This window comes from Gorilla gorilla, chromosome 17 (genome assembly GCF_029281585.2).
Source record: "Gorilla gorilla gorilla isolate KB3781 chromosome 17, NHGRI_mGorGor1-v2.1_pri, whole genome shotgun sequence".
Lineage (NCBI taxonomy): Eukaryota > Metazoa > Chordata > Mammalia > Primates > Hominidae > Gorilla > Gorilla gorilla.
This window is the reverse complement of record NC_073241.2, coordinates 110,015,201-110,030,028: the sequence shown is the minus strand read 5'-3', so window position 1 is coordinate 110,030,028 and position 14,828 is coordinate 110,015,201. Positions and strand designations below refer to the sequence as shown.

At 41.2% G+C, this 14,828-nt stretch overlaps 1 long non-coding RNA gene across 1 annotated transcript in view; it reads right to left on the bottom strand.

Annotated features, from left to right (window-relative positions):
• Positions 1–7,022, bottom strand: part of LOC134756415 (uncharacterized) — a 46,138-nt gene extending 39,116 nt beyond the window's left edge. Inside the window, exon 1 of the long non-coding RNA XR_010131272.1 lies at positions 5,266–7,022. This is a non-coding gene — a long non-coding RNA (uncharacterized lncRNA). The remainder of the gene's footprint in view (positions 1–5,265) is intronic.
• Positions 7,023–14,828: the final 7,806 nt, after the last annotated feature.

Here is a 14,828-nt window from a genome sequence, read left to right as displayed (position 1 = left end):
CTGACCTCCCTGCCATTCAGCCTTGGCACGAAAAGCAATCACTGCTTGTCTTATGGAGAGGACAGGCTCCACAGGAGGGCAGCATGGTATCATGGAAGGAGCAGGCACCGTGTGATCAGAGACCAAGGGCTGAGAGGATAGTTCTACCTCTAACTGGCCGGTGTCTCGGGCACTCCATTTCCTCACCTACAAAACTGACAGCACAGTCTCTGCTTGTCAGTGTTGCTGGAACTTTTTAAGCAAGAAAACTAATGTGAAAGCATCTATCCAGTGCCTGGCTTAGAGTGGACCCCATGGCTTGTTCCCTTCCCCTTAGGAGAGGGCGTGCATGTGAATAGTCTCTTTAGGATTTTACTTCCACACGGTCTGAATTTGATTTAACTCTGAGTTTTCCTCCTCGGTGAGGTTGAAATATGTCATTGGTTACTTAATGGCCCTTCAAGCAATGAGGCCTTTATTAAATAGCAGCATGATACCCAGGCAATGAGAATGCGAGCCGCACACAAATCTCTCCCCGCTGCTTTGGTGAAGACAGCTTTCGGCTGCCCCCTGGGTCTCCGTCTCTCTCTGCCTGGAAGGAGATGCAAGAAAGGGGGCACCACTGCCTGGAGGGGACATGTGAGATGGCCCTCTGTGGCTGGAAACCTGGAGATGCCTCTTTGGGCCGCTCCCTCAGCAGAAAGGAGGAGGGTGGTCCCTAGAGAGGAGAGACACCAGCAAGCCTCGCTCTCCCCAGCACTGCTGCCGCCCCCCAGCCCAGCCCCTAGGTGCAGCACGGGATGAAGGAGAAGGTGCTTGACCTGCCACCCACAAAGATTGTGTGACCAGGGACATGTCCTCTGGTCAGGCCAGATCAGGTACCTGGCCTGAAAAGTGGAACTAATGCTATTCCCCTACTCACTCAGAGGGTTGCGGGAGACTCAGTAAAGTGACAGTGGTGATTCTGCTGCCATTCTGCAATAAAGGACTTTTGAATCCTACCTTGCTGTCTCTGCAGATTGACTCCATCATAAAGCATCACTTCAGTGCTTACTGGACACCAGCTGCTCGCCAGATGTTAGAGACTGAGGAGGAAGCAATGCTCTCTGCCCTCAAGGAGGGTGTCCCCACTTCCAGCTCACCACTGCAACCCCTAAATACACTCCACACCATAGCCCGATGGGTCTTTCTAATATACAAATCAGATTTTTCACACACACACACACGCGCGCGCACACACACACACACACACCCCTGTTTAAAACCTTCCAGTGTAGGCCTGCATGATGGTATGCACCTATAATCCCAGCTACTCAGAAAGCTGAAGCAGGAGGATCACTTGAGCCCAAGAGTTCGAGGCCAGCCTGGGCAATATAGCAAAACCCAGCCTCTAAAAGTTTAAAATAGATACCTTCCAATGGCTCCCTAGAGGTCTCTGCTTGCAGCTTAGTTCTGTATGACTTGGCTCCTGCATACCTCTCTGATCCCTTCCCTTCACTCTCCTCCCATATCCTGTGATCCAGCCGGAGTAAAATGTTAGCAGTCAGCCAGGCGCGGTGGCTCACACCTGTAATCCTAGCACTTTAGGAGGCTGAGGTGGGTGGATCACTTGAGGTCAGGAGTTCGAGACCAGCCTGGTCAACATGGTGAAACCTCGTCTCTACTAAAAATACAAAAATTAGCAGGGTGTGATGGCACACACCTGTAATCCCAGCTACTCGGGAGGCTGAGGCAGGTGAATTGCTTGAACCCGGGAAGTGGAGGTTTCAGTGAGCTGAGATCGTGCCACTGCACTCCAGCCTGGACAACAGAGCAAGACTCTGTCTCAAAAAAATAAAAGTTTGCAGTCTCCTAAACACCCAGTGTTCTCGCTTGCCACCATGCCACAATCCATGCTGAGCCCCTGCCCCCTGCTCCCTGGCTCACCCCTCATCCTCCAGATCCAGCTCAGAGGTGCATCCTAGAGGAGAACCCCTCTGACCCTTAACCTAAGCCAGCCGTCCCTCCCCTCCTCCTCCCCTGTAACATCGCGCTTCCTACACCGGATAGTAATAAGCAGAGAGGGAGCTCTCTGGGGAAGGGACATGCAGGGTGTCATTTCTTTGTTTGCCCAGCGCTTGGCAGGGTCCATGGCACAAAGTAAGGGCTTAGAAAATGTTTGAGGAATGAATGAGAAAATTACTTCAGCCAATATTTATCAAAATCTGATTATATCATCTATCAGGCACTGTGCAGTATGAGGATCCAATAATAACAATAATGAACAAGACAGATGTGGCCCTTGCACTTGTTGAATTTAAAACCTGGTGGGTGGCCAGGGGTGGTGGCTCACACCTATAATCCCAGCACTTTGGGAAGCTGAGATAGGCGGATCACTTGAGATCAGGAATTTGAGACCACCCTGGGCAACATGGTGAAACCCCATCTCTACTAAAATACAAAAAGTTAGCCAGGCATGGTGGCATGCACCTGTAATCCCAGTTACTCGGGAGGCTGAGGCACAAGAATCGCTTGAACCTGGGAGCCAGTGGTTGCAGTGAGCCAAGATTGCACCACTGCACTCCAGCCTGGGCAACAAAGTGAGACTCCATCTCAGAAAATGAAATAAAATAAAATAAAATCTTGTGGGAAAGAAAGAAAATCCAACAAGCAATCACCACAATAAAGTTGCTTCATGCTATGATGGGGTCTGAGGGAGCACAAAGCAGGAGCATCAACCCAAGGTGGGGAAGGAAGGAGCCGGGAAGGCTTCTTAAAGAAAGTGAGATTTAAGCTGAGACCTGAAGACAGGGGAAGCTGTAGGCAGGCAGAAAGAAGATCAGACAGTCTATCTAAAGATAGAAACACCTCACCAATCTGGAACACAGCTATCTCATGTATCCAGACAGTAGCCAGAACCAGGAAAGAAGGCTTAAAGGCTACTTACAGCCAAAATATGTTAAAAAGGCCATGGACCTTACTTGCCCAGAAGCGTCTCATTCACACAAGCCTTTCTCTACCTCCAGGCTGACCTCATCTTGCCTTCCTCTGTCACCCACCATATTTGTACATACTTCCAATAGGGCTCTTAGCAGCCCACAGTGGACTCATCAGCTACGTCTGCTTCCCCCAGCACAGAGCATCCAAGGCCACCATGTGTGGCTTTTTAAGTCATGTACAAGAGTGCCATGATGCTGGCTGGGTGCAGTGGCTTACACCTGTAATCCCAGCACTTTGGGAGGCTGAGGCAGGTGGATCATTTGAGGTCAGGAGTTTGAGACTAGCTTGGCCAGCATGGTGAGACCCCATCTTTACCAAATATACAAAAAATTAGCCAGGTGTGGTGGTGTGCACCTATAATATCAGCAAGTTGGGAAGCTGAGGCAGGAGAATTGCTTGAACCTGGGAGGCGGAGATTGCAGTGAGCCGAGATCGTGCCACTGCACTCCAGCCTGGGCAACAGAGCAAGGCTCTGTCTCAATTTAAAAAAAAAAAAAAAAAAGAGTGCCATGATGCTGTTCACAGGTAAACATCTTTAACACTTTAACATATGGAATATTTTTATAATTATAAGCTGTATAACAAATGGATTATTCATGATAACAAATGTAAGTTATTGTATAACACATATTGTCATCATGAAGGTACTTGTTGATTTAAACTGGGAATTGAGAAATATTTTGGTTTTGTAAACTAACATCAGATGATTTTATATTTGGGTGGTTTTTTTATTTACAACAAGAATTTTCTGGCAATGGCAGTCATGTCTTATTTTAATAAGCCAGTATGTATTGTTCCCCTTTGACAAATTCAATAATCAAGAGACCATCTGCTGGGCATGGTGGCTCACACCTACAATCCCAGCACTTTGGGAGGCTGAGGCAGGAGGATTACTTGAGACCAGGAGTTTGAGCAACCTGGGCAATACAATAAGACTTTCGTCTCTACAAAAAAAAAAAAAAAAAAAAAAAAAAAATAGCTGAGTGGGTTGGCATGCGCCTAGTCCCAGCTACTTGGAAGGCTGAGGTAGGAGGATGGTTTGAGCCCAAGAATTTGATATTGTGCCACTGCCCTCCAGCCTGGGCAAGACAGCAAGACACCCTGGTCTCTTAAAAAAAAAAAAAAGACCTTGTTGATGTAACCATATCTAAAATAGTCTGTGTTTCTAAATAGGGATCTGCTTTGACATTTGATAGATGATTGATGAGTCCCTTTAAATTTTTTTAAAAATCCCTCATTGGTATCAGATTCACATTCATATTGTAATTCAATAATCTGCTGTTTGCTTACTGTGGCAGAATATTTTTGAATTTCAAGTTCAAATCAACAATGCTACATAAATATTAATAACCAACATTTATTTATCATTAATAATCCATTGTTGTAACAAATTTGCTATTGATATGTAAGTACTATATTGACGAATTTAATATTCTTTCCTTGAGGAATGGGTGCCTTTTTCTAATTCACACAAAAGAACACGATGGGCGAGTAGGGATCACAGGGATGGTGTCTGATAGTGATGACCCGTGCCTTGCACAAGCCTTGGGCCACAGCAGACATTCAACACATATTTGTTGAATGAATAATAAAGAACTTCCAGGCCTCAAAAGTTAAAAATCACATATATATGCTTTATTTTACGATACCTTCTAGAAATACTTCTGCACAGTTAATGGAAAAGTGTTGCATACATTCTTAGAATAACAGTTCTTAGTGACCAGCTAAAGCTTATTAAACTGTCACACAGCAGGAACCACTTGCCTCTCCCTTCATTCTCTAAACACAGAGCATTTTTCCAAAAAGAACGCCTTAGGAGGAAGAATTTTTCATAGCTGTAATATATCATTAGAGGAACATCTTTGCAACCTGCCTAGAGAGTCATAAAGTTTAGTAATTTCTAAGAAAATGCCATAAAAATCCAGTAAGATGGTAAGGTTTTGTGTAAGTAATCTCAAGCAGAGTCTGAGACTCCTTAAGTAAGGAACAAGTGCACAGGCTAAAGAAAGCTATGTTATCATGGAAAGTAAACCCTTCCAAAACCTAAGGCTTTTGGGCTTACAAACAGCTGGCTCTCTATTTCTGGACTGGGCTTCGCAATGCCAGAGACAGGCATGAGTTCACTGCCTGGAATCCCTTCATGTAATTTCCCTTTAAGGAAAACAGTCATTTAGAAGGTAGAAAAAAATCAGCTCTAGAACCATTATTGATTCCACAGTTCAATTCAATCAGCATCTGTGAATGCCTTCTCTGTGCCAGGCACTGGAAGGACTCAGAGATGAAAAACATCTTTGTGATGATACTCACCCTGAGGCTGGGTATCTTACAGTCTATGGGAAGAGACAGATCATCTTAATCAATAATCTTCCCCATCCACCACCATTCTGTCTGTCCCGGGGCCAACACCTCTCTCCTGAGGTTTATAATCGCATCCTAACTTGCCTCTCTGCCTCCACTCTTCAAGCCGTCTGTAAGCCATCCTCCATAAGGCAACCAGAGCGATCTTTTTAAAAGTGTAGTTATCTTGCTCCCTGTACATGTTGGCAGTGGTCTGGCCCCCGAGTGTCTGCTGGCAAGGCAAGAATTAGACTGGAAATTCCCATACCAAGCCAGGCCCTCTGAAATGCCACATCCTCAGTGGGTGAAACTGGAAGCAAACCTTCTGTGTTTTGGCCTTGCCTCGGGAAAGGGGAAATAAAAGGAATAAGTCTCTGCTCAGAATGTCTAACCATGATACCTTCCTATCCAAGTATGGAGTCAGAATTCATCCTACACCTATAACCAAAAGAAAAGTCTAACACCAAAAAATGTAGTTTTAAGTGTTCTGGGTAGTAAAGCCCCCTGAGACATCTGTATAAAAGGAAGATTCTAACTTGAAACCTAAGCCTCAAAGAATGATCAGCAAGTAAAGTTCCAAGGAACATAAGATCACCATCAAAAAAAAAAAAAAAAGGCCTAACATCTAAATCAGAATTCCAAAAAGACAGAAGAGAAAGAGTGGATGAGAGACAGTATTTCCATAATTGATAAGATACCAAACCTCAGAGACAAGAATCCCAACAAATCCCAAGAAGAATAAATCAGAAGAAATCCTCACCTAGAAATGTCTTACTGACAGCGAAGACATCTAAGACAAAGGGATTTTAAAAACAGCCAGAAGGAAAGACATTTTACTAGCAGAAGAAAAAGTTAGACTGACAACTGACTTCTCAACAGCAAAATGGAAATGAAAAAACAGTGGCATATCTTCAAAGCGCTGAGACCCTATAGCTATCAACTTAGAACAGTATGTACAGCAACACTATTTTTCAAGAACGAGGAGAAAATGAAGGTAATTTTGGACAAATAAAAACTGAGTTTATTAAAACATACTTCCAAGAGAAAGGAAATGACCCCAGAAGGTAGGTCTGAGTTGTAAAATAGAACAGCAAACAAAGAAAATGACAAATGTGGGTAACTCAAAAGGACACAGACTATATAAAATACCAATAACGCCTAATTTGTGAAGTTCAAAAAAGAATAAGATAGGACTAAAATATTGGACAACAAATGCATATATGTCAGAAGTGATGTGGCCAAAATGAAAAAGCATACTAAAGATCCTTGCGTTGTTAAAAAGAGAATAAAGACAGTAACCTTAGGCTTTGTGAAATTATACACACATATTAAATTTTCTAGAGTAATCAATAGAAGAATAAAAATAGAATATGTAACTTCCAGACTAGTGCAGGGAGAAAACGAACAAGAAAAAAATCAATTAAAAAAGATATGAAATCACTATCACAGAAGAAATTTTTAACATAACTCTTAATAGATCAGACAAAAATCAGGGCCATAAAATTTATATAACACAATTCACAAGTTAATCTAACACACATATGTAAAATATTGGACAAAAATCAGGGCTACAAAACTTATATAATGCAATTCATAAGTTAATCTAACATACATATGTAAAATATTGCTTTCAATAACTAGAGAATGCATGTTGTTTTCAAGCATACATGGAACATTTACAAAAACTGACCATGTATTAGGCCATAAAGCAAAAACCTGCAAAAAAAAAAAAAAAAAAAAAAAAGATGAGAGGAAGGAAAGAAAAAACATCCTCTAACCACAATGAAATTAAGTTAGAAATTAATAACAAAAAGATAAGTAGAAATAACCTTATTTGCTTAGAAATGTTCTTGAAACACAAATCTAAATAACCCATGGGTCAAGGAAGAAATCTTCATGAAAATGTAAAATACATAGAACTACAAGGTGATTTTTTAAATACTGCATAATAAAACTCATAGGTGTAGCTAAAGCAGTAGTTAGAGGCAAATTTGTAGTCTTGAGTGCTTTTATTAGCAAAGCAGCCAACTTAATATTGGAAAAAGAACAACAAAATAAACCTCAAAAAGTAGAAGAGAAGAAGTAATAAAGAGCAGCAAGCCATGAAATAGAAAAAAAGATACAATGGAGATGATGAATAAAGTCAAAAGTTGCTTCTTTGAAAAAACTAATCAAATTGAGATACATATAAAATACTCTAAATGACCCAAGGAAGGGGACTTAGCCTAGCCTGGGGCATGTGTGTGGGAGTCAGGGAAGATATACGGAAAACATGAGGTAAAACTTAATTCTTGAAGGATACGTAAAAAGGTAGCCAAACAAAGGGAGGGAGCATTCAGAGGAGGAAAAACATGAACAAAGGTCAAGAGGAATAGCACAGCATGAAGGCTCAAGCAAACCACATGCAGTGTGGTGTCAGTAGTGCATAAAGTTCAAGGAATATGGGAAATAAGCCTAGAGAAGGTTAGGGCCAAGTGTTAATTTTTTTAAATATTCAACTGAGTCTTCATTATGTACCTGGCACTTTACATGATTATAGCTTTTTATGCTGGCAATACATAACTCCATGAAATATGGTTGTATTATGCCCATTTTACAGAAAAAGAAACTGAGTTTCAGAGCAAAATATGCCAAAAGTTACACATTGAGTTGTTTCAAACCCCTATCTGTGTAGGTCTAGAGCTCATGCTTACACCCACCAAGACATAATGCATCTTGGGTTGTGAAAAGCGTCATATGGAGCCTTCATAAGGAGTCTGAACTTTGTTCTTCAGGAAAATATTCAAAATTTCCCTGAAAAAAACAAAGGTCATTCTTACGAAGAAAGTTTAGAGTACTGTTACAGCTTCCATCAGGTTGCATACTACCTTATGGTGAACAGTTGGATTGTTTCCACTTTCTGGCTATTGTGAATAATGCTACTATGAACATTAGTGTACAAGTTGTTTTGTGCACATATGTTTTCATTTCTCTTGGGTTTCTCTTGGCTATATATCAGGAGAGAACTGCTAGGATGTTTAACATTTGAGGAACTGCCAAATTGTTTTTCAAAATGGCTGCACCATTTTACAGCCCCACCAAGAGTGTATGAGGGTTCCAATTTCTCCACATCCCTGCCAACATGTACTATCTGTCTTATTTATTATAGATAACCCAATAGGTATGAAGTGGTATTTCACTGTGGTTTTGATTTTCATTTCCCTAATAGCTAATGATGGCATATGACATTTTAATGCAGCTCTTAATGTACCCCCCCCTTTTTTTTAACTCCAGAAATATTTTGACAAAACCTAAGAAATCACCTATCAAAACTGGCTGGGTGCAGTGGCTCATGCCTGTAATCCCAACACTTTGGGAGGCTGAGGCGGGTGGAGCATGAGGTCAACAGATTGAGACCATTCTGGCTGACACGGTGAAACCCCATCTCTACTAAAAATACAAAAAATTAGCTGGGCATGGTGGCGGGCACCTGTGGTCCCAGCTACTCGGGAGGCTGAGGCAGGAGAATGGTGTGAACCCAGGAGGTGGAGGTTGCTGTGAGCTGAGATCGCACCACTGCACTCCAGCCTGGGCGACAGAGCAAGACTCTGTCTCAAAAAAAAAAAAAGAAATCACGTATCAAAACTTTTGGCAATAAAACTGCCAAAGTATGTGAAATGCTTAAGCCCTACCTCTGGGTAGAAGATCAGGGATGACATAAGGAGTTAGAACTAATGAGAAGGTCAAGGATGAGCCAGGCACAGTGGCTCACACCTAGAATCCCAGCACTTTGGGAGGCCGAGGTGGAAGGATCACTTGAGGATAGGCGTTCATGACTAGCCTGGGCAACATAGTGAGACACCACCTCTTTTTATTTTAAAAATAAAAAAAAGAAGGTCAAGGATAAAGAGAAAGCCAAGCATGTCCACTGAATACATTATTTGAATGTTAAAAAGAGTGAGTTTACATTGTGATATGGCCGTTTCAAATTAGGCATAATGGCCACACCAAAATAGCCATATCAAAATGCCCCACTTTGAACTATGCACTGATGATTAGAATTAAGTATTTGGTGAAGACAGGGCCCACAGGTTGGAGAAGATTCATTTGTTTCACTCTCTTCTCCAGTATTTGTCATTATATTCTTCAAAAGTAAGTATTTATAGGAACCCTCAGAGCTGAGCATAAATTGCTAAAACTATTTTGGAAAGCAATTTGGCCATATATTCCAAAAGCCTTAAAATGTATATTCCGTGTGGTCTAATTATTTCATTTTTGGAAAGTTAGCTTAAGAAAGTAATATGAAATATGCTGGGTGCAGTGACACACACCTGTAATCCTAGCAATCTGGGAGGCTCAAGCCAGAGGATCATTGAGGCCAAGAGTTCAAGACCAGCCTGGGCAACATATGGAGACCCCATCTCTACAAAAAAATATATATATATATACAAACATTAGCTGGCATGGGGGCGCACGCCTTTAGTCCTAGCTAGTTTGGAGGCTGGGGTGGGAGGATCACTTGAGGCCAGGAGTTCAAGGGTGCAGTGAGCTATGTTCACGCTGCTGCACTCCAACCTGGGCGACAGAGTGAAACCTTGTCTCTAAAGACAAAAAAAACAAAAAGAAAAGAACATGAAATATAGGAAGGAAGCACATTCCTGAATAATTTTTAATAGAGGGTTCAATCTAAACATTTAATACCAGGAAAATAAATAATGAAATACAACCCACTGAATGAAATATTTTGCAGCAATTAAAATGACATTAACAAAAAGTTGTATAGCAAGGAAAAATGTTTAAATTATAATGTGGGCATTAATGTTAATGATACAATAAAATCGTATCAGATTTATAAAACAAAAAAAAATATATGCCCAGAAGAAATACTGGAAAGAAATGCTCGAACGTGAAAGCAGTCATTCCATCTCAATGGTAGGACTATAAATGTTTTAAAAATATTTTTTCCAAATTTTTAAGCAATGTACAAGGATTATTTATATAAGTGAGAAATGTGCTTTTTCAATAAAACCAACATCCAGGCTCAAGGCCCAGTCCTGCACTGAAGGACTTATGTAAACACTAACTCTGATGTTCTTATTTCTAAAGGGGCCAGGAACTCACGCTCTCTTCAGAGGAGCAATACAGTCCACCAGAAAAAGACCTGGCCTACAAGCCAGGAAAGCCAGCCTCTAGATCTAAGCTGTGTGTCTCTTAACACCTCTGAAGAGTGGAAGAGTTGAAAGAGAACAAACACTGATTGCGTACTGACTTTGCCATACATGTTACATGTATGATTAACATGGAATAACCTCCTAAGTACCATGACGCCCCATGTGACAGAACTAATACCTGGTGGGGATTCAAACCCAAATCTATAGATGCAGGGACATCTGTACAACAGAAATAATGAAATCTACCATACTTACTGCACAAAGTCAAAGTCATGTTAGATAAATCTATGTGAAAGTTTCATATAAAATATCCAGTTCCATGGATATGGAAAACTCTAAGCCTCTCCACACAATCTCTTAATTCACTAGGTATTTCATAGCACCTGAAGGCAGAATTATGTGTTTCTTCTGCCTTCTTGAGCTAACAAGTCAAAAGTAATTAAGGACTGTTTTTAGTGAATGAGAAGAAGAAATTTTTTAATTGTAATGTGGATCATGCAAGGCAAATGAATATTTGGTAGACATTTAAATAACCAACGGGGAAATATTTACAATGCATATGAGATAAAAAGTAACCATAATATTTACAAACCAATAAGAAAAAACATACACAAAACAACCCAAAAGATAAAATGAACAAAAAACAGATTCAGTCATTTCACAGATGAAGCAAGACAAATGACAAATTAACTTATGCAAAAAGTTTAACCTTGTTGACAATCAGAGAAATGTAAATTAAAAGAACACATTTTTACCTGTCAGTCTGGCAAAGATACACAAGATGAATAGTATATAGTATTGGAGCAGATATGCAAAAACAGGCAGTCTCAAACCCTGCTGAGGGCAATTTGATAGTAACAATCAAAATATAAAGCACATATGCCCTTTCATCCAACAATTCCTAGGAATTTATTCTACAGAAGTATTTGCACAAATACACACTTAAAATGTCTGAAAAGGCCAGGTGCAGTGGCTCATGCCTGTAATCCCAAAACTTCGGGAGGCCAAGAGGGGGCAGATCACTTGAGGTCAGGAGTTCAAGACCAGCTTAGCCAACATGGTGAAACCCCATCTCTACTGAAAATACAAAACTTAGCTAGACATAGTGGCACACACCTGTAATCCCAGCTACTCTGGAAGCTGAGGCACGAGAATTGCTTGAACCTGGGAGGTGGAGGATGCAGTGAGCCAACATAGTGCCATTGCACTCCAGCCTGGGTGACAGAGTGAGACTCTGTCTCAAAAAAAAAAAAAAAAAAGAGTCTGAAGGGTGATGTTAATTGCACCACTCTTTGTAATAGCAAAGAAAACACGTAGAAACAACAACTGTCAATAAATTGTGGTATATAAAATGGACTATTAGGTTGTTAAAATGAAATGAATCTATATATACTAACAGAGAAAGATGTATATGAGGTACTGCTAAAACAGCAGTTGCCAAACACTATCTATATGGTATAACTGCAGCATTTTAAAAAATGAAATATCTGCTGGGTACAGTGGCTCACATCTGTAATCTCAGCACTTTGGGAGGCCGATGCAGGAGAATCACTTGAGCCCAGGAGACTAGCTTGGGCAACATAGCACAATGCTGTCTCTACAAAAAAATATTAAAAATTAGCTGGGCATGGTGTGCACCTGTAGTCCCAGCTCCTGGGGGGCAAGGGTTGCTGAGGTGGGAGGATGGTTTGAGCCCAGGAGGTGGAGGTTGCAGTGAGCCGAGATTGCGCCACTACACTCCAGCCTGGGTGACAGAGCAAGACCCTCTCTAGAAAGAAAAAATAAAATATGTGTATATTTATATTTATATACAGCATATATTTGTATCTCTACATGTGATATCATGGTGGTAATTAGCACAGTTTACCAAATAGCCTGATTCTCCTCTTTACACCCTCACGGTGGGACTGCACATCCCCCATCCCTCTGAGGTTAGCCATGGCCCTGTAACTTGCTTCAGCGAATCAAATGTGAGCCGAAGGGATGCATCACTTCTGGGTAGACGTTTTAAAAACCAGTGCAAATTCACCACCACATGCTCTTTCCCTCCCTCAGTGACTCATGAAAGCAGGTGTCACAATGGGAGACCACGATCTCAATAACCAAGATGATGAGAGACCCCTGCTCCCCAACCCCACCAGCGCCCATTGAACCCATGCGCAAGAAATAAACTTTGGTTGTATTAAGCCACTGCTCTGAACTCTTAAGTCACCTCATGTAAAATGACCAGATTCATCTTCCTAGATGTATAAATTCATAAACCTTTTATTGGGAACAGAGCTTTTGTGTATACAATCACACAATTATTATTATAACCACCTTATGAGGCATTATTATCTCTAGTGCACAGATGAAGACCAGGGAGGCTGGCATGCCTAAGATAAGATACACACTAATGTCAGAGCTAAAGCTGGAACCTAAGTCTTCAAGTCTACTAGTTTTGTTTGTTTGCTTTTGAAAGTTATCCCACCGCCCTGTCATAAGTACAGATGGTTCCTAATGATCCACTAGTGGTTCCCTGGTATTTGCAGCTCCTTTAAGGAATTAAAGACATTTATGAAATTGGCTGGGCACAGTGGCTCATGCCTGTAATCCCCGCACTCTGGGAGGCTGAGGCAGGTGGATCACTTGAGGTCAGAGTTCAAGACCAGCCCAGGCAACATGGTGAAACCCCATCTCTACTAAAAATACAAAATTTAGCTGGCCATGGTGGCGGGTGCCTGTAATCCCAGCTACTCAAGAGGCTGAGGCAGAATTGCTTGAACCCGGAAGGCAGAGGTTGCAGTGAGCAGAGATCGTGGCACTATACTCCAGCCTGTGTGACAGAGTGAGACTCCACTTCAAAAAGAAAAACAAAAAAAATGTTGCCCAGGCTAGTCCTGAACTCATGAGCTCAAGCGATCCTCCTGCCTCAGCCTCCCAAAGTGCTAGAATTGCAGGTGTGAGCCATGGCACCTGATCAAGAAATACACTTTTGAAAAGAGTTAAGAGAATTTTTTTTTTATCTCACAGAGTTTTAAAAAATGTTAATACAAAGATTCAAGAATAAATATGCTTTCTTACTAGCATGACTTGTTATTTCTTCTTTCATAAGTCAGAAATGAGAAAAGGTAGTTTTATTTGTTACATGTATAAGTTCTACCACTTTCCAACCTAGAATTATCAACTATTTAAAATAATATGTTCAGTACATCAGAAAGTATCTGAAAATAATCAAGCCAGATATAAAAGACAAAAAAATTGCTAAGTTATTACTTATGACACCAAGCTTATAATCCAACCATTCACAGATGCTATACACAAAGAGAAGGGAACTAGACCAGGTATGGTGACCTGTAATCCCATCACACTGGGAGGCTAAGGTGGGAGGACTGCTTGAGCTCAGGATCTCAAGACCAGACTGGGTAATACAGCAAAATCCTGTCTCTACTAAAATACAAAAATTAGTTGGGCATGGTGGCCTGCGCCTGTAGTCCCAGCTACTTGGGAGGCTGAGGTGGGAGAATCACCTGTGCCCAGGAAGTCAAGGCTGCAGTGAGCTGTGATTGCACCACTGCATTCCAGCCTAGGAGAGAGAGTGAGACCTGAGTTTTTTCCTCCATGCCTTGCTACCTGTGCTGCCCCACAGGGAACGGAGGGAGCTGAGGCTGAAGAAGCAGGGATGGGTCAGATCATAAAGGGCCTGCATGCCATATTATGGAGAAGATGCTTTATCTCACCAGCAATGCAGAGTCCCCGTACAGTTTTTAAAAACACAGTGACGTAAGATTTGTTTTCCACACAGATCACTCTTCTTGTGGAGGTGTAATTTAATCCTCAATTCTTCAATTTCATCTAAAGCCCACATTGATCCACCCTCCTCTCCCAGAAATTCATGTACCCCAGGTTAAGAACTCCTGTCCAAGAATAAGATAACAGCAGCAGGAACAATGAGAGGATTAAAAAAAAAAAATTCCAGAAGATGCTAATCTAAAGGAAGTGATGACTGCATGGAATCAGTAGGGAATGAAGAATTCAGGTTTCTAGCTCTGATGTTTCAACAGATGGTGGTGTCACAACTAAGATAGGAAATATAGGAGAAAGAGAAACACTTTTAAAACTACAAGAATGTAGTTTTAAAAAAAAAAATCTTAGATATGTTCTGAAAAATATGGCATAAGCCTGATCCTATTTCCCCAGTGAATTCCACAATAACCTCCACAATGTTTTCAACTGACAGTGTTTCACTAATACTTTATCTTTCTCTACTCCCTTCTGTTCTTTAATTAGCTAATTAACTAAAAACAAATCTGCACATGCTAGAAGGCCTAAAGAAATTTTTTTTTTTTTTTTGAGACGGAGTCTTGCTCTGTTGCCCAGGTTGGAGTGGAGGTAGTGGCACAA